Source organism: Eulemur rufifrons, chromosome 7 (genome assembly GCF_041146395.1).
Source record: "Eulemur rufifrons isolate Redbay chromosome 7, OSU_ERuf_1, whole genome shotgun sequence".
Lineage (NCBI taxonomy): Eukaryota > Metazoa > Chordata > Mammalia > Primates > Lemuridae > Eulemur > Eulemur rufifrons.
Window position 1 is genome coordinate 33,863,963 of NC_090989.1, and position 21,893 is coordinate 33,885,855.

The window sequence follows — 21,893 nt, forward strand, 5'->3', positions numbered from 1 at the left end:
GAAGACTGCTTACTGTGAACATAGTCACAACTGTGACTCTCTGCTTGAGAGCTTTAGCCCAGCTGTTGGAACACGTTTGCCCTATGCACAAGGCAGGCTGAAAGGGCCAGAGAGTTAATGCTCCAACCAGTGACAGAGGGAGGCAGTGGGTATGTAGCTTAGCTTTCTCACCCCTTGGATGGAATAATATCATCTCCCTCAAGTGCCCTAACAGGATTGAGCTCACTTGCCCAAATTGGTAACTGGCTTGGCTTTTATTGGCTTCCTTCCCTTTTCTGTCATTTTGTCCTACTTCCCTGGTGGTGCTTCCTGGGATCATCTCTCAAATAAAATACCTACACTTGAATCCTTGTCTCAGTGGCTGCTTCTGGTGGAATTCAAACAAAGAGAATTGGAGCCACACATAGTCATAGGAGCAAGCTCTCAAACGAGATTCTGGAACTGGATTAGTCACCAGCCAGATAGCAACAAGGACCCTATTACTAGTGGTAGGCCATGTGTTTATAATTTCTCTTATGTTAAGACTCTCACCTGTGGTTCACTGGGAGAGGTTAGTGGGAGAAAAGGATGCCTGAGTTCAGGCCAAACCTCTAGCACTTGGGAAATAAGGGGTGATGGTAATTATGAGGATATGGCATTGATTGATAGATGATGATTGTAATAAAAACCCTATAGTATAAAAGTGGCAGTCCTGAGGCAGGCTTTCAACTAATCTGGTTGTGATAGACAGAAAAACACATGACCACACTTACAAAGACCTTGTTCTCCCATGGTAGGAGGGCAAACTGCTAACAGAAGGACAAAACAAGCTGAATTCACAGCCCTGGCAAGGCTCTGACACTAATGTCAGGACCCTATTAGAGAAGGAATGGGCACTGAAACTTGGAATGAAGATTTTCTGGTGGATATATTAGGAGGAAGGGGGTTATTTACCAATTGAGTTGTAGAATCTTTGCACAGTAGAAACTGGGAGAATATGTTTGAAACTTAATGTTAAAAGTCCTAGCAGAGAGGAGTGGAATATAAGGCAAGGTAAGGGAGAGCTTATTGGTATAGGGCACTCTCCTGAGATTCAGGATTAAGGTACTAGCAGAGACCTTGAAAAACAGTCTTAATATTCTTTAGGAATGGCTCCTAAGCATTTGGAAAAAAAAAAATGATCACCCACTGTAATTGAAGTAGATTTGCCAGAACTTCCTTGGAAAATATTAAAGAAGGGATTGGTTGTCTTGGCAATGCGAATATGTTAGAATGGCTTTACTATGTATGTAATACTTGAGAGTCACCAAGTTGACTATGTTCTCCGGTGGAACTTTCTCTCAAGAGAAAGGGAATGTAATAGCAAAGGAAACATCAATGTTGCTAAGAAGTAGGGGCTATTCAATTTTAGGGAATGTTGTAATAGGACAGGGCTACCTGGTTTCAATGAGAATGAGGGTAATCGATAATTTTAGAAGCCATATAACAGCACTTCACTATCAGAAATATAGATGTAATTATCGTAATAGGCAATAAGGTCAGATCGACAACCAGGAGTTCCTGATCTTCAGGAAAACCAAGAAATCTAATCCATCAGAGCCTAAAGTTACAGGGGTGGGAAGCATGAATTCCCAAGGATAAAACTGAAAGCGATAGAAAGCCCTCAATCGAACACCATCCATTAGTGATCAATCAGTCATTTGACGGCAAGGCGATTGCATTGGACTCTGTATATACTGAGTGAAGAGACAATTCATTCTTATTGGCATTGTAAAGTACCCCCAATATGGGCTCACTTTTCTGCCTGAAATACTTCAACACCACTAATGTCCAGGGATTCACAGAATATTGGATTTACCTTGAGATGGTATATGGTGTTGCCTTTACTTTATGGTGGAGGAGTTATAACAACAGGCATTTGACTACCCATGAGATTTACTGATCCCACCTAAACTGTGCCCTTCAAAAGCTGCCAGTTAGATAGAATTTTGTAACGCTTAATAAAGGCAGAATTAAGGTTCTCACTTGGGGATAAGTGCTCTGAGGATCTGGGACACTGTGCTTTAAATTAGGTAGAAGGCACAGGGCCAGGAACCCAGGGGTGGAAGTTGGAGTGATCTGTCTCTGTATCACTTCCAGTTACCCTTTTGGAAATCGGTGCCTCCCATGTCTGCAATTTCAGGCTCTGCTGAACAAGATGTTCTATTCTGGAAATGGGGTAGGTAGGCTTCTATCAAGCAGCATAGTAAAATTTCCACTAACTCTGAATCTGTCACTGTCACCTGATAATTTTAGTCTCCTCACACTAGTAGATTAACAGGCAAGGAAGAAAGTTACTAGGTTGTCTTAGTGATTGTCCCTTATTAGCATTAGGAGTTAGGGTTACTCTTATGTAATAGGTATAGGAAAAAGTATGGCAGGAACTCTGAAAATTAGTGAGGACACTTCTTTGTGTGCTCATGCCCAGTGATAACTGGTAGATGGTCAATTTTAGGAACTATATAGCTTCAAAAATGAAAAAATCTGAGTTGCTCCATGGACAAAAAACAGCAAGGATGAGTGGAATCTAGAGTCAATGGATTTCATGAATGTCAACTACAGTCAGTACCAACAGCGGCAGTGAAACCATAGCTTTTCTTTTAAGTTTTCCACTGTATACTTTTTTATTGGAAATTTGAATATGCTACGATCTTAAAAAATCAGAGTTAGGAATAAAGAGTATTTAGCTTAGGGCATGAGTCATTTGAGTAGTGTAAATGGTGGACTCCATCACATGCTGTCAGTGCCTTGCCCATAGGTACTTGGTTAATATCCTCACTCTGAAGGCTGCTTACCATAACCAGCTACAGCCCTCTGCCAAAAATCTTTTTTTTTTTTTTTCTGGCCATGGGAACATGTTAATTCAATGCATAAAGGAAGCAATTAGTGCTAGAGAATAAATGTCCTGAAAATAGTGCTTAAAATAAAATTGATGGTGAGATGGTGAACAAATTCCCAGCTTCTTTGCCTCTCCGTGTGGCTCACTTTGAGGCATATTCTATACTGTCTTTCAGAGTTGTTCAGTGGGTTTCAGCTCCAGATGTATACTGCAACATTTTGGCTAATGGCCCTTGATGAACTTTCTTCTCTTCTCTGTCTCACTTCTTCACTCTCCATTGATGTTTTTTGGCATCATATCAGAAATAAAATACCTGCACTTAAATCCTCATTTCAGAGTCTGACTCTGTGGAACCCCAAACCAAGAAACATATCTGACTTAAAAAATAGGTAAAATGGGGTCAGATGTGGTGGGTTATGACTGTAATCCTAGCACTCTGGGAGGCCGAGGTCGGCGGATTGTTTGAGCTCAGGATTTCTAGACCAGCCTGAGAAAATGTGAGACCCCATCTCTACAAAAAAAAAAAAAAAAGAAAAGAAATTAGCTAGACAACTAAAAATATATAAAAAAAACAATTAGCCGGGCATGGTGGCACGTGCCTGTTGTCCCAGCTACTCAGGAGGCTGAGGCAGAAGGATTGCTTGAGCCCAGGAGTTTGAGGTTGCTGTGAGCTAGGCTGACATCACGGCACTCTAGCCCAGGCAACGAGTGTGAGACTCTGTCTCAAAAAAAAAAAAAAAAAAAAAGATAAAATGATATATAACCTAATCCCTATCATTTAGGTATGGGTTCAATTACAAGTAAGAGAAGCCATCCAAATGTCAGCTTAAGTACACAATAATTTGTCTAATATAAGAACAGATTTGAAAGTCTTCAACTGAAGGCTGGCACAGTCTCTCAGTTATGCCAACAGGAACCCAGGATCTTTCTTAGGTCTACATATACACATCCTATTGCCTCCTGTCACAAGAAGGCTGCTATACTTTTAGGCCTCACATCATTTTCCAGGAAAGAGAAAGTAGAAAACACCAAAGGGAAAAGATGGACTCGGCAGACTTCTACTTCCATTTCTCCGTGAGAACAGGGAGAACGTGGGTACTCCTAGCAGCAAGGAAGTTTGGAAAGCTGGACTTTGGACAGTTGAATTTATAGCTTTATAAACTTTATAGTAAAGACATGGAAGAGAACGGATGAAAATAGGGGTTCATGCAATCAACTCACAATGTTATATGAATAGGCAAACTCAGAGTTTGCTTTTTTAAATCTGACTTTAGTTTTAATCTAAATATTTTTTCTGTTTTCCAAACAAAGAGCAAATAAATAGAATGACTTTAATGTTAGACTATCATAACACCTTGCGGTGCTTTTAGAAGGAAAGCATTTAAAATAATTCACTGCATTTAGTTGTAAGGTTTCACATACCCTAAGTGTTAATTAAAAAAATATACATTAAGTACCTATTATGTACCTTTTATGAGCATGACAGACAAGACTTCTGTTTTCCTTGAGCATCCATTCTATGTACTTATTCACTCAAACTGCCTGATCTGAAACACAAAACCTGATATCAATTTTATCTTCCTTTGGACCATAAAAAAAATTGCATCATAAAATTTGCAATAATTTTTTTATTCTTATTGTAAGAATATTTTTCCCGCTTAATAACTAGAAAAACATCAAAATTTATTTTTCTGATTCTTAAGCCTTGTCAAGAAATTTCAAATAATTTCTTAAAATTATGTCTTTTCAAGTACAAAGACATCTAGAATCTTTAGCCTCAAAAACTATAAATTAACAAAATTTTCAAAAGCCCTAAATATGAACAAAATGTGAACCAGGATATACCTTTTCCTGTTCATAGCCTCGAGTTATTGGCTATATCGCTCATATGCAATTATTTACTGTCACTTACATCCCTGCTTTGTAGACTCATGCTTTCAATTATATAGCCTCATATGAGTGCTGACAACTAAAATCTGAAGCATTCAATTATTTTCTTTTGTGGCAGCAAATTATTTTTTCTCTGCCAGTTTTGTCTGTTAGGCTAACCGTCTTACATATTTTTTAATTGATATTTTTATTTGCTCTCATATATTTTCAGATTGCCTAGAAGTAATATAACAGCAAGGTTTTTATCGCCACAACTGGTGGACACCTGGGTCACTCCACTGCACATTTAGAACATTTAGGGAAATATTCCCAAGCTGTAACAAAGCTATTTATTTCTATGTGCTCACTGCAATTGATTCAATTTGCAGCTTCTCCGAAGACCTTATTTCTGTATTAAAAAGGAAAAAATCTCCCTGGGAGAGTTTTCATTTTGAAATACATAAAATTTTAAAACCAAAACAAGTATAAAATTATGAATAATATATAACTTTACAATTGACTTTTATTTTAGCAAGACCAGTCTTTTTTCTAATTGTATCAATAGACTAGTTTATTTAAATATATATTAAAATCAGTTAAAAATATTACTTCTGGCAGTTTAACTTCTTAATTATTTCTAGTACTTAAAATTGGAAGTGACTGCATTCTTGATTTTTTTTTTAAGTTACTATTGTAGATGTTAGAAGGAAAACACATGGATTAGACAAAGATGGCATAACCTGGTAGATTCATCTGGGTTGGAATCTGGTTCTTATGTTCCTTTTCATATATGGGAACATAAATTTGTATATTCCCAGAATTGGCTCATATCAGAAAAGAAATAATTTCATGGACTAAACTGAGAGATCAGAATATAGAAACCAGAAACTGGAATATATATCCTGGAATATATAAACCAATTAAATTTAAAAGATGTGAACTGATCTCCCATTTGGCCTAACCAGAACTTCGTATCCCTATAGGAAGGCAACACAAAAAACAAGGCTGTCTAAATCTTCTTGGAGGGCACAGAATCTAAATAGGTAATTTAGTTATACCAGTGTTCTTCAAAAAATTCGTGGAAAATGCACATTATGAAAACAACTATACATGGATTTCAATATCTTTTTGCACCAAAATAAACTGGTACTAACTTGTGATAACATGTCTGAACAAGATCTAATTTGAGGCACCAAGGAAGATAAGACACCAGTTTGAAAAGAGCCCCTATCAGACCAATATGAATTCTGCTACAACTGAAGCTAAAACAAACGTCAAATTTGTGGTGATTATTGGATGGAAGAATGGTGAAATCATTGTTGCTTTATGAAAAGCTTACGGGGAAAATTCCTCCCTCCTCAAATCAGCAGTTTACAGATGGATAACTTGTTTTAAGAAGAGAGGAGATGATGTTGAAGATGAAGCCTGCAGTGGCAGACCATCCACATCAATTTGCAAGAAAAATTCACCTTATCTGTGCCCTAATTGAAGAGAACCAACAATTAAAAACAGAAATAATAGTCAACACTATAGACAACTCAATTGGTTCAGCTTACACAATTGTGACTAAAAAATTGAAGTTGAGCAAACTTTCCACTTGATGGATGGCAAAACCAGTATACTCAGATCAGCTGCAGAGAGGAGCAGAGCTTTCAATGAAAATTTTAAACAAGTGGGATCAAGATCCTTAAGCATTCCTTCAAAGATTTGTAACAAGAGATGAAACTTAGCTTTACTAGTACAATTCTGAAGACAAATCACAATCAAAGTAATGGCCACCAAGAGGTGGAAGTCGTCTGGCCTCAGAGCAAAAGTTATAACAATAGTTTTTTAGAATGCTCAAGGCATTTTGTTGAGTTTCTCAAAAATCAAGCAACAATAACATATGCTTATTATGAGAGAGTTTTGAGAAAGATAATCAAAGCTTTAGCAGAAGAACACCCAGGATATTTTCTCTAGCAAGTCCTTCTTCACCATGACAATGCTTTTTTTTGTTCAGTCCTCTAGTCAAACAACAGCAATTTTTGAGAGTTTCAATGGGAAATCATTAAGCGCCCCCTTTAGAGTCCAGATTTGGCTCCTCAGAATTCTTTTTGTTTTCTAATCTTAAAAAATCTGATAAGGGCTCCCATTTTTCTTCAGTTAATAATGCAGAAAGACTGCATTGACATGATTAAATTCCAAGGACCCTTAGTTCTTTTAGGGATGAACTAAGTTATGACTTAGGTCTTTGCTTACAAAAGTTTCTTGAACTTGATGGTGCTTATGCTGAGAAATAAAGTTTACATTTTTAATTTGTAACTTTTAACTTCATTTTCCACAAACTTTTTGAAGTCCCCTCATAATCATGGAAAGATTTTACCTTGTTAAATTCATAACCTTACCAAACATTATTTAATATTTTAGAAAAGCATGTTATTGTTGGCTATACTATGAGTCACCAACTTAAGTTACATATATTATGGAAAATGTAGCTGTCCCTTGAAAATATATTTAACATATAATATTTGAAACTCTTTTTAACAGGTGTGGAGCCATATTATATGCACAGAGTAGTTCTACTAGCTAAAAATTTCACTTCCAATTGTCCTATAGGACAAAATTTAGCAACAAAAATCAATTTCTGGGTCAGCTAAAGATGAGAGCCACTGGCCTAAAGCACATTGCTTCTCAACTGGTAAGTACTAACCTAGCACACTACTTCTAGGGATCAATTTATTCAGATATCTTCTCTAATGAACACTGCAAATAGGGCACTGATAACATTTAAATTTTTAAAAAAATTTTTGATCTATAGAAACCAACCAGAAGAGAACAAAAATGAGTATGTTTCTTCTTCTTTAGATATTTAAATTTTACTCATCAGTTTACAATCATGTTTTGGAACGCTTCACCTTTAAGAATCTAAGTTGATACTACATATCTCGGATTTGTTAAGTAAAGCTATCTGTGTGTAACTTATTTATATTATTTCTATGTTTAAGTGCTATCATCTTCATTCACAAACAACAAACAAATTTCATTTATTTCTTATGTATTTTGCTTAAACTTCATTTTAAATATACTGTCCTCCCTCTCTCCCCAATGGAAAAAAAGGGATTATTTCTTCCATAATTAAAAAAATAACTATTAATACGAAAAAAATTCTAACCTTTTTATTTAAGAATATTTTGATGTGCTCCTATGTTTTGTCTGAAAGTATAAGAATGAGGGTTGGTAGACAAGCAAGGGATGAAGATATAAATGGAACAAGTTATATAATGAGAAATATATTATTATATTTGCATTTAAGGGCAACTATATTTAAATTTAATTCTATATTTCATATGATCATCTAAATATCTAACTTCTTCTGTTTGATATATTCACATCCTCTCATTTCACAAATTTTTATTGAACATATGTTGCAATTTTGAAAAGAATTCTTAGGATCTTTTTGAGGTAAACAATTTTATAATTCCATGATATGGTGAATTATCTGCACTTTATAGTATACAAATTGACTTCTAGTAGGCCATAACAGTTTCACACAAATCATCCAAAGCCCAGCTACCATAACATACCTGGACTGAATTTTGAGGATTCTTCCTCGTAATAGTGTATACAGCATATATGTCAGTAATATTAATGATGTAAGTAGCCATCCAATTATATGGTGAAAAATACACAAAATTTACATATAGGAAAATACAATTACAAAAATATGTTTTGGTCAAAATGGTGAGTGAAACAGCCTCCTTAATATGAATTAAATAATTTCAGAAATCACAACAGTTTTTTTAAGAAAAAAAGATATTTTTTCAAAATGTGTTTTGAGGCTATGATGTACTTTCAAACTTGAAGCACACACAAAACACACAAATCAGTCAATTTTATTCGTCAACCAACTTCCTAATGCCTGAGCTGCCCTAAAAATTAACCTATTGTCAATGTATACACATCAGCACAATCTAACTGAAATTTCCACCTGAGTTAGTTGATTAGTGCTTATTAAATTAGTGCACGCATTTCATTTGTGTTGGCAGGCATATTTTCCTATATGTTATGTGACTGACAGACTTGGTTGATGGAACAAGGAGCGATCACTCCTCTTAGCATATTTTTAGCCTGAGACATCCTCATTTCTCATCTCCATCCTCATGCTATTTTGTTGTTGTTGTTATTTATTTATTTATTTTTTTATATTTGGCCATTTACCCTGCTTCCCAAAATGCTCATGCTCTTCACTATACCGGGAAAAGCTCGGAGGCCTCCGTGTACATTTTCTTCTCTCACAGGAGCATTAAGGATTTGCATACCCTGTGCCTGGAAGGATTGGATGAGAGAGAGAATGGAAAGCTCTATGTTTCAATCACCGTTAATAAGGTGATTTCCATTTTATAGTCCCTGCAACGGGCAGAATTTGAGAAAGGAGAAAGCTTAGTTGTAGTACAGTGCCTGACAAAAACAAGCACTCACCGAATATGTTGATAAAGCGTAGATCTATTAGGTCAATTTCTAAAATATCAGTGTTCTTTTGGGAAAGACCATTAAACACGAATAGTGTTTAAATACTATGTTACATTAGATGACTCTAACAAAAAGTCCAAAGCCCACATTAAATATTCCTTCTGTATTAGTGAGGAGGGAAGCTGTAACAAGTAGCAGGCATCCAATCTCAATTAAGCTTCTGTGCTTGACTTGCCTTGTGATTGAGAGTTTGGAAACCTCAGTAGAGAAAGAAAAATGGTTTATGTAATTTCCATTGGCCTTCGCCACAGCCACATAGGTTGCTGTCTAAATCAACTTGCAGCTGGCAGCCACTGAGACCAGCAATGGATTGGCTGTGTTCAGACTCATGTGTCACTACGACAATGAAATTAAGGAACAATATACTCTGGTAATCATAATAGGCTTTTGCCTTAAAGTCAAGAACACACAATCCTCCATTACATCCCTGAAAGTATTTACAAATGACTGGAATTGGAACAGATTATTCTTTCTGCAAAATGCAGTGAATGCCATTTCATCATGTCTTGTAAGATTTTACAACCTTCAAAAGAGCTAATGTCCAATGGTTGATTGGTTTTATGCTTTTGCTGGCCAACTCATATTTTTTAAGTCTAATAATTTTCAGGGGAAGTTGCTGAGATTTCAGAGCATAAAGTATTTTGAAATAGGAAAAGAAAGATAAAAATCAAAAAGGAACTTTGCCAAGGAATATATATTGTCTATTTGACCAGAGACTTCTAGCCAGTTTGACACAAAAGAAAAATGCCCCATATTAGTGTTTTGTTTCAAGACATATATAATCATAATGTCACATCTAACTCCACTTTACCTGATCTTGACATGTTAGCAACGTTCCAGTCAATAAGTTATTGAAAGGACGTTTCATTACTTGGCATTAGACCCAGAGATAGTGGATGATGCTATTCCTCTATTTTGAGACAAACATGAGATAGATCCGAGGACATTAATTTGATGGAGAAACACTTACCCAAGTTCTTCCAACAAAATGGTCATTTTGTTGCCTGAAAAAGAGATAAAAATCTCCAAAATGACCCTTCTTCCATTTCAACAATCTAACTCCCAACAAATTATACTGCTATAAAAAGAATGACTAATTATGCTTCCACTAGGTACTGTAAAGTGTCCAATTATGGGTCTAATTAGAAGGGAAGGGCATAAAGTAATGGGCCTTTATTTAGAAATGTTGTTATTCTCAGGACACTCTTTAAAGTGGTTTCTGTGTTTTGTTTAATGTATTACATTTATTCCACCTTTCTGCAACTTGCTCAGATTTATCTCAATAGGACAAACATCTGTCACATCTTGCATATTGCTTTAATTTGATTGTCCCTGACCCCTTAGGCAAATACAGACAGGTGGAAAACATACTGGCTATTTCACACAACATCTGTAGTCACTTTAGCCAGTCTTTTTTTATGGCTTGTCACAGCATGGGAGAGCTGCAGAAACTAAACTGCTTCTCTCTCATTGTAGCGGAGAGAGAGAACCAGGTGGAATTCCACCCTGTGTTTGCTCCAACAGCTCTGTACTGCTTAGCATTTACAAATGCAGGCTGGGGAGAACAGCTGCCTGGATGCTGGACCAGTGTCTTAGAGTTGGAGGAAAAAAGGAGGAATAGTCACAATGGACAGGGTTCAATTATCTTTATTTTGGAATTCCAAAGGAGTTTAATAAATGACTATACACAAACATAGACACTCATGCAGACACTCTCACACACATACATTCATATGCACAATGTCTTTAGCAGCAATTTGATGTGATTAATGAGGCTACTCTGGCACATCTTGAGGATAGCTTATTAGTCACAGTTAATGACTCTTGCATGGCCTCCTCATAGAGCAATATATCCTTATTAAATGTTGCTATCATGGAGTTGGAAGAGACTTCAAAATATCCCATGGTCAATGACCCTATTTCCAATATTGGTGGACGGACACACCACAAAACAGCCAGCATTGATAGATTTTTTAAAAGTTATTACTATTAAGCAAGACACAACAAAAGAAGAATGTAGATTATCCAAATGCCCTTCATGACAGTTCTAGAATATAATCATTATTTAAGCCAAGAACTCTTTCCTTGTAAATGAGTTTTTATTTTAATTCTAGTCAATTTCCTCTTGTGTAGACAATATAAATGGAGAAAAATTGCTCAGCTATCCTCCTATATATACACTTAGTATACTTGGAGAGGCTTATTAAATCGTCCTCTTGCCTCCTTTCCTATAAAGTTAACTTGTAATCTTTCTCATTGGGATTAATTTCCATCTTTTAAAGTGAGTCTTTTATTATTGTTTTTAAATTTTTCTCTGAACTTTCTAGTTTAGTTATTTCCAAAGTGTGAGAAGGAAACTGCCTCTATCACCTGGGGAATAATTACATAGGGCCCCCTTAAAAATGAAGATTCTTGTGCACCCTCATCTACTCAATCAGAATATCTGTGGTTGGGGCCCAGAATCTGCATTTTAGTGAAAATCCTGAGAGATTCTTAAGTATATTGATGTTTGAGTACCAGTACTCTAGTTTCTCTTTAGTCAAACCATCCAGAGACCTTTCTGCAAGGCACAGAAGATGGATGATCTCTAGTAAGATTTTCCATCTCATCATATCACCATTTCAAACACATCTCAATTTAATCAAAGGTCAAACATGGCCCCTGCCAATCTGTTTATAACTTCTCCAGCTTTTCTTCAGTTGTTCATAATCCTTCTACCTCAAAGTACTTTATCTCTTTCCTGTATGTCCTCCTAATCTGATTGTAAGGTGATTCCTGTTAGTCTTTTATTTCCACTAACAAGTATAACATCCCCCACCATTCCCCATATTTTCTGTATTTCTCATTTTCATGCCTTTACTCACAACTTTTGCGGATGATTTTTTTTTTTTTTCTCTCTCCTTTCCACATCTTAGCTACCTGGCCTGTCCAAGGTGAGATTCATTTTATACCATGAGGCCTTTTTAAACTGCACTAGCCAATTATGTTTGAGCAGGTACTGAGCTTGTCATCACATCTCTGTTGGATTGTCACTATGCTGTAACTTAAAAACAATTCCCTGCATTTTGGTTGTGTTTATATTTAATTGATTTAGAAATAAATTTACTTATGTTTTAATTAGCAAATAATTGTGTATATGTGTATATATATGGGGTACAATGTGGTATTTTGATCATATATTTATCTCATTCTTAAATGTGTGTCTTCATACCATTATTTGATTGTCTAAGTGCTTTGCAAGTATTTGGGACCAGTATCCTATACAACTTTCTTTTCTTCAAAGATCCTGGCATAATTATTTGCACACATTTCCCATCCAGTATGTGTTCCCTTTCGCTAAGTAGACCTTCTAGAGTATATACAAGGACACCTACTGAAGAAACATCAACTAAATTAGTCCTACTTATTTATAGGTTAAGATACCATTTTTATGCTAACATTCCAAAGCATGTTGTCTACAGCCATTCTTTCCAGTTTCTCCCTAGTCATTTCCTGCTCAACCACTGCTTGGTGGTTTTAGACCCTCCATTATCTCAAAACTAGTTTCCCCCAAAACACCAATGTTATGCTAAATCTCAGACCTGATTCTTTGTTTTTATTTGTTCCTGATGTTTTTTTAATATTTTCTGTTGGTGATCATTTCATCTTTAAATTTCTTTTTATTTAGCTTATGTTTTACTTCTCTATCTTCTACATTTGCTTTTCTTCTTCCTTTCATTAGACTTTAACTGATGGTTTACTCAAAGTTTAATCAAGTCTTCCATTTTGTATGCTTTTCCCTCACTCACTTGGAGAACGGGATACATTTCTATGAAGCATGTGAACATTTATTAACTAAAAAACTCCAGGTGTTTTTCTTTGGTTGTGGCCTTTCTCTAGCATTTCAATCTTGCAAGATATCTACATCTATAATTCCCTTTTCCCTAAATTCTATTATTTCTTTATTGTCTGATGGACATTAATACTTCAATGTACTTGGAACCAAAATGGCTAAAAGCATAACTTGTAAAATCTACTGCAAGTCAGTTCTGTTTCTGTTTTCTTTATGCTATAAAATCAACTCTCAATCACAACGTCTCAGGTTCTAAATTTGAAGTTATGATGGCTTTCCCTCATCATTTCAAGGATTATCAGACACTATTGCTTCCTTCTGTCAAAGTTTGAGTGGGTCATATGCACTTCCTGAGTTGGCTGGGAATTTGGCCATCTGCCCAAGAAATACTCTTTAAGTATATGATCAACATTTATACAGTGGGATTGGGGAGCATCTCATTTGAAATTATTAAAAAAAAAAGTGTATCCAGAAAGAGATTCTGTATACTAATTCCCTTTCATTACCTTTCATTGACCAAAGCAGCATGAATATTGTGTAAAAAGAAATGAGCAGTATGTTACATGAATTTTCTCCTCTGACTTTGTAAAATGGACATTTTCTTGGAAATCTTTCTAAATGATTTAAAATATAGAAAATGAAATGAATTCTTTATTCCTGGCACATTTCACATTATTTGTTTGCAGAAATTTAGCCAATGGTGATCACCAAATTTAAGCAACTATTAATTTATCACAAAATTTCAATACATATATGTCAAAGCACTACATCCCGTCCTTGTGCATTCCCAAATAAGTTTTTTTTTTTAATTTCCATATTTGATGGGCTGAATCAATTTACTTTCTGTGAATTCAATGGTGTTTTCATTGATTGACATCTTTGGAGGAGAAAATGTCCAAATTCTTTGCTTCTGCCTATTATAACTTTCTAGTAACCACTTTCTCCTTAATCATAGAATCTCAATGATCTTCTAATTTGTTTCTTTATCTGGCCTCTATGTACAACAAATCTCTTTTTTCATTTTATCACTAAAATTTAAATCTCTGTCTCATTTTTCCTCAAATACAGTTGTGTTAATTTCAACACCTGGCCTTTATTTGTGTTTCTCTCTCTGTTGGAATATCTACAAATATTTATTAAGCAAATCATTAAGAATATGGCCTTTTGAATTCAGAGGCAACTAGGATGAGATCTCATTCTATCACTTCAGAGCAGTTTGACCTTGCATTAATAATTCAACCACTCTAAAATTCACTTTTCTCAGCTATAGCTTAGAAATATTGGTGATTCTTATCTGATCACTACTACATAAGAGGATTAATTGATGTAATGGATTTTTTGAATTATTTGCGAAGTTTCAGGTACAAATAAATGCTAAATAATTGTTAGTTCTTTATAAGTAGTAGTAATGGTTGGATAGTGGTAATAGGGTAATCATAGTAACGTGCAAGGTCTTATGCTGTATACAGGACACACAGTGGAAAAGACAGGAAAGATGTTACCCTTCTTCCCAAGGAAATTAAAGTTTACAAAATAAAAAAAGGAAATTAATCCTTTACTTAGAATAAAGTTTGTATTGTACCATTACAAAGCAGGGGAGCCTAAACTAGTCTAGACATCTTAAGAGGCCTTCTCTGTGAGATAAGGAAATATTAAAGGTAGTCATAATAATGTGGTGAGAGGGAGAAAGATGGTGGCAGAGAGAGCAGCATGGATGAGGCCTGGAATCAAGGCAAATTGGAGGAAAGTACACAGTCCTGTATCTCTAAAATGTGGCAGACTGGGAATGTGAAATTGTCAAGGGGTTAATCCAGAGTTAAGTAGAAGTCAGATCACATGGGTTTTTTTTTTTTTTAGGCTTTATAAAAGAATTTTTACTCTATACTAAAATTGTTAAAGGAAGATGTTAAGCAACAGAGTACCTTGATTGATTTTTTGCTTTTGCCTATTGTGTTACTTTCCTAGGGCTTCCCTAACAGATAACTACAAACTGGTGGACTTAAGGCAACTGAACTGTCTTCTTACAGTTCTGGAGATTAGAAGGCTGAAATCAAGATGATGTCAGGCAGGGCCCTGCTCTCTCTGAAAGCTCTAGGTGAGGATCGTTCTTTGCCTCTTCCTAGCTTCTGATGATTACCGGCAACCCTTAGTGGTCCCTTGGCTCATCTGTGCAGCCAATTTCTGCCTCCATCGTCACATGGCATTTTCACTGTTGATCTCTACATCTTAAATTTCCCACTTATAAGAATATCAGTCATTGAGTTAGAGCCTGCTCTAACCTAGTATAGCCTCATGTTAACTTGGTTATTTTCAAATAAGATCACACTCACAGGTCCTGGGAGTCAGGACTTAAACCTATCTTTTTGAGGGACATAATTTGACACACAACAATTATTATTATGGTTCTAATTTGGAGAGTTGAATCTATGAGAATAGTTAAAAGCAGAGGGAGTAGTTAGAAGGATTTAGCAGAAGTGCAGATGAACAAGAATGTGTGACTGAGGAAAGAGTACATAGATTCACAAAATTGAATTCTAGTAGCATCAGCAAGAGTCGTTTATTGATAAGTGTGTTGGGAGAGTGGATGAGGGAGAGTAAGTCAATGATAATTCATAGTTTCTTGTCTGGCTAAGTGGATGAATGGGAAAATTCATCCACCAAAAAGGGAACTAATGAAGAGAAGCTTGTATGGGATGTAAGTGAATGATTAATCATTTCTATTAATATTATTTCGGCTCCTTTTCTGTATGTGAGGTGCTAAACTGCAGATACAGTCAGTTGAAGGCCTGCCCTCAATGGAGCTTATGGGCCTGCCTAGTCATACAAGAGTTGATTTCTGCTTTAATAGGAATGCTATAAAATTTTAGAATATAAATCAAATATCTACTGTAGTCATTCATGTTTTATAAAATTGCTGCTGAATCTGCTTCTATATTTGTTCATTCCCTTGCTCTTAAAAGGATCCCTATCTCCTGAGTACTTTCCTGAGCCAAGATTTATGTAATATTTTGATGTGGTAATTTTTTATTTCAAACTTAGTTATGTATAAAATCACGTTTTGCATCACTGGACCTTTAGTATCTGTATTTTCCTTCTTTCCTGATGTCTGCATGCGTTCTAATTCTATTATGATCCATTCTTCTCAGCTGATTTTCTTAGCTTTCTTTCCAGTTGGTCTGGGGGAAAGATTCATGATGGTAGAGCAATGGTTCATTTAAAAAATAAATCCTTTAACGCTGTACTTATGTAGTCAGAGTCCTTGCAATGTATATCTGGTGAATTATAATATCTGTTAACCTTTCATTAGTCCTAGGGCTGCCATAATGAACTACCAAAAACCAGGTGTTTTAGAACAACAAAAATGTATTCTCATAGTTATTGAAGCTGTAAGTCCAAAATCAACATGTCAGCAGGGCCAGGCATGCTCTGGAACCTGTGAGGGAAGCGATTCTTCTTTGCCTCTTCCAGCTTCTGGTAGCCACAGATGGTTTGTGGCAGTGTAACTCCAATATTCACATGGCATTCTCCCTGTATCTCTTTGCATAGATTCCCCTCTGTATAAGTTTATGTCCAATTTTTTCTTTCTTTCTTTTTTTAATAAAAACATGTCATATTGGATTAGAATCCAATCTTATCTTTGCTTGATTACATCTTCAAACACCCTATTTCCAAATAAGGTCGCATTCTGTGTTATTGGGGGTTAGGATTTCAACATATCGTTTTTTGGGGAGAACACAATTCAACCCATAGCCAACATTAATAGTTCTGAAATTTTACCAGTGAGGTTGAGTTTTAGTAAATAAACAGCATTGCCATTAAAATTGGTAACATGGACTTTATTTTCAATATTAGGTCAAGGACCTAGAATTAATAAACAGTGAAAGACGTTTTAAGAAAAAAAGAATAGTAAAGAATATTAATGAACTTATTTTATTTTCTCATATTAAGAAAAAAAATTTGATTTATGATCCATTATTCAAACGTCAGTGAAACCAGAATATTGCTACTGGATTTTCAAGTGTCATTTGGTAGACACTTTTAAAAAAACTCACTATAATAGAGAAAAATATTAGACTTGAAATGGATCTTAGCATTTTCAATAACAACTTATGCTTTCAGAGAATTAACATTCTGAGTCATTTTTCCATGAGAAAAAAAATTTATATCTAATGTAACACATTAGAAAAGAATGAGTAGGTCATACATTCATCACATCTCACACACATAAAAATAATGTAGTGGTACGTGTATATTAATATACACTTTATTCACACTAAAACTCCATTGAGGAAAACAATAACCAGAAATTGGAAAAAGAAATTTACAATAATATTTAACACTTGTGTGCCTAATAACAGATTAGGAAAAAATTCTCACTTTTGAATTTGGAAGGTTTATAGAACAACAAGGGAAGTAATTGAGTTTTAGATATTTATTATGACATGCAAATAATGAATAATAGAGTCATTGGAAAATAATTTCAGAAATGGGAATGGAAAGTGCTAAGAGATTAAAGAACCTACATAAACAAGATTTTTGTACTGCTTTATATCCATACTACATTGATATTCTTTTTACATATGGTAAAAGGGTAGAGAAATTAAAAATGGAAATATTAGTGACAGTTTTGTCAGGTAGGAATCCAGTGTTACTTCATATAAAATAAACAACTCCAAGAGATGGTCAATAAATAATTGGTCAAACAAAAAATGTTTGACAAGTTATTAAAACATATTGAGAATTATCTGAAGAAAGATGATAAAAAAATTATTTCATGAAAAGGATTAGACATAAGATGAAAGAGGAAGTATATAATACTACTGGCTTTGCTCGTTCAAATAAAAAAAATCATGAGCAAAATACACAATCCTCAGAGTATAGGCTTTAGGAAAAATTTTCACTGAAGAATTAAATATTGACTGTCAGTAAATTGATTTGATAGTATCAGAGAATAGCATTACATATTAGAAACAAATACATATACAAACTGGAATATTATTCATCCATGAAGAGTGAAATACTATCATGTTAACTTAAAGAAACCAGGCGCAGAAAGAGAAATCTTGCATGTTCTCACTCATATATGGGAGCTAAATATTAAAGCAATTGATCTCATGGGCACAGAGAGTAGAATGATTGTTACCAGAGGCTGGGAAGGATAGCAGGGAGGGGAAGATAAAGTGGGATGGTTAATGGGTAAAAAAATATAGTTTGATAATTAGATAGATTGAACAGTATTTGATAGCAGAGCAAAGTGACTGTAATCAACAATAAGTTAAGATATACTTTAAAATAACTAAAAGAGTGGAATTGGAATGTTCCTAACACAAAGAAAAGATCAATGCTTGAGGTGATGGATACCCACATTACCGTAATTTAATTACTGCACATTGCATACCTGTCTCAAAACATCACATGTACCCCATAAATATACAATAGTATGTGCCCATAATAATTAAAAATAAAAAAGAGAGAAAGGAACAAAAATTTAATAGATATCTATTATGTGAGGAAATTTATAACTGTTATTACATTGAATATTTATAAAAAAGAACTCTGTGAAATAAGTATTATTTTCATTTGATATATGAGGCAGTAAAGATAAAGAAAGCATAAGTAGCCAGCCCATGGTTATATAACTAGTGAGTAGACTATCATCATTCAAATATTTTCTCAAAGTCCAATCCTTTTCCTCTCCAACGAAATGAATTTTTCCCCCCAAACTGATAGATAATAATGTCACATTTTTAATCCAATTAAATTTCTGAAGTCCTAGTGGCTTTTGACAATTCCCCAAGGCAGCACTTACTTGTTTTAGAAAATACTGGTCCATGTCTTTGGAAAAAAGTAAAGCAAATTAGCATTACAAATGACATAAAATAATACACTTTATTTAATGGTGCTCATGAAAAAGTACAACTGGTAATATGAACATCTTCATTTCAACATGCTGTTGAAATGGCAAGTCCACAAATATGATCATAACTTTCAGAGACTAGTCTCAAAGCACTGCATTTGTGCCTGCTGAGCTGAGCTGAAGGATGGGTCAGAAACCTTTCAGGGAAGCTGTCCAGCATTGAAGTGCTGAAACCACACCAGTTCCTCCCATGCATTCCAGCAGTCCTTCTTCTGCTCTTTCGTTAAGCTCAGACCCTGAGAATTTAGAAGTTTCCTCCAGTCTCATTTCTGTGTTCTTTCTCTCTCTCCTGGGTTGCATTTTATTTTTCTTTCTGTGAAATAAACACCCTGAGCTTAGGATGCCCCTGCTCCATTCAAAAGGTTAAGTGGAAACAATTTGGGCAAAGTACTTTAAAGGGAAATGACCTTATTTATACTCAAATAATTCCAATAAGAATTTCTATGGTTTTATTATTTTGTATATGTCAAAAGCAGATTTATTAGAACCAAATCAATGAAAGAAATGAAAACAAAGAAATTGCAACTAACACATTAACTATGATTAAATTGTTATTCTAACACTACAGAATTAAAAGTTCACAAGAAACCTTTTAAGACTATTTAACTGAAAGCACAAAGTGTCAAGGTATGAGGCAATGCATATGAAAAAGCTTTCACTAGAATTAACGGTAAATGCTTTTTGGCATAGTTCAAACAATTTAAACACTTACATGATTTTGTGTTATATTTTTACATGTAAAATTGGTATAATGGCCAGTCTCCAAGTTGTCCCCTAAACATCCTTTTCTGTGAATAACCATAATGCAGCTTCTCATACCCATTGAATCAAGGGCTGACTTGAGTGATCAATGGACTACTGCAGAAGTAATGGCACATCATTTTCAAGGCCAGGTTATAAGAGGTATTGTAGCTTCTTCCTTGGTTTCTTGCTTTCCTCACTCTGGGGAGAGCCATGAAACACATGTAGCCCACATGCAGAGGAACAAACGTGGCAGTCTTGAGATTAAAACATCTTTGAAGTGGATCTGCCAGCCCTAGACAAGCCTTCAGATGACTGCAGCCCCAGCCTACATCAGAGTGCAACCCCAGAGACCCTGACATGTGTCTCAATTTCTGACCTGCAGAAATTTTGAGAGACAATAAATAATTATTGTAATTTTAAGTCACTAAGTCTGTGGTGATTTGTTATGTAGCAATAGATAACTAATACAACTGGATAAAATGATATACCCATCAAACAAAAAGAGGAAACACTGAATTTGCTGCCTTTCCCAAAAGCAATGTTTTAAATAATCTACAATGATTTTCTCTAAGAAAAATATTTGAGAATAATTATTATATAGAGTGGCTAACAATTATCAGTGATAAATTGGGAATGAAAAAGAGACATAGTGATATTCTAAAAACTCCTTTTTGGACTTTGATAGTTGGAATAGTATTTTAGGTTATTTTGTACAAATGTCATAAAACAGTAAAAGAAAGCTCATTTATTTGTTTGTCTAATCAACAAATATAAATTGAATGCATACTAAGTGCTAGCCACTGTGTTAGGTACTGGAGATGAAGTAGCATATGATACAGCTTCCTCCATGAAGTTCACAGTCCATATACCAAAACATTTTAATGTTGAATTAAAATTAAATAGGATCATTCATTTAAATTTTTTAGTTCTTATGCATGACAGAAAAAACTATATTTTCTTTAGTTTTATATTAGTCAGTGAAAAGTTTCATCTCAATTCTGTGGTTCTGTTGAGGGACCAACTGGTTTCTCAGTCGTACTGAAAGAAGAAAAAAAGAGAGTAACAATTGCAAAATGCCTTTGTTTGTCAGAGAAATTATGAAGTTATAATCAGGCCGGTTTTCTCATTCATTTTTTATTCATTTATTCCAGAAGCATTTATCAACTATCATCATGTATCTCCATGTCTTTTTAAGTATATTTTCATATTACAGTATACAAAAATGACACAATGCTGATGGCTCCTTAACAAAAAAGTTTAAAATTTGTTTATTATACTCTATTATATAAATCTGTGACAAGGAAAATAATTAAATATTTAAATTGAAAGAATATGAAATAATTTTAAAATTTCAGAATTTAATGAGATCACAGAAAAAATAAGATGCTATTATTTCCTTTATTTTAAAATGTATATTTGAGAGGGAATAAGGTGGATTAGAAGTATTTTGGGGGTCAGTATTTTATTTTTTGTAACAGGATAATTGAATGAAGGATACTAAGAAGCCTGGAATATGGTGATCACTCAATAATGAATTTTATAATAACTGATTTTTGGCTTTACAGTTAGGTAGCCAATATTTATCTATTAATTAAAAACTAATATATAAATTATATAAATTACTATTACAGATTTCTGGCTGTTGTTTAGAAAGTTTTATATATATTCCTTGTGGATTGTGTTGTGTGTTTCAATATAGATACATTTCATACATGAATTATATTATCTGAAAAGAGTCTTGGTTAGAAGTAAAATTATTTCTAAAAGGTTTTTTTTTTTTCTCCCTTTAGTACTCATTCAACTTAATTTAAAACAATTCAAACCCAAATAAAAGAATTATTCAGAGTTCGCTTTCAGGCTTATAATTAATTAACAATTTCAATAAAGAAGTCGTTTGTTAGGTGTCTCACTCAAGTGTTTCAGTCTAATACCAGAAACAGAAAAGTTGAATCACAAAGTAAAACAAAATTTCAAGAAATTCTGTTAAAGATTTCTCTTTGCTTTCCCAAGAACTTTGAAATTGTTACTTTTCAGCAAAGTGAACCTAATGACATGCTTTTTCTTTCCCTGGTGACTTCTTATAGTTTAATTAGCTGATTCAGGTCAACTACCTGGTTCATCAGTTTTTGAACATCTGAGACTCAGTCTTAAATTCCCTTTTGAGA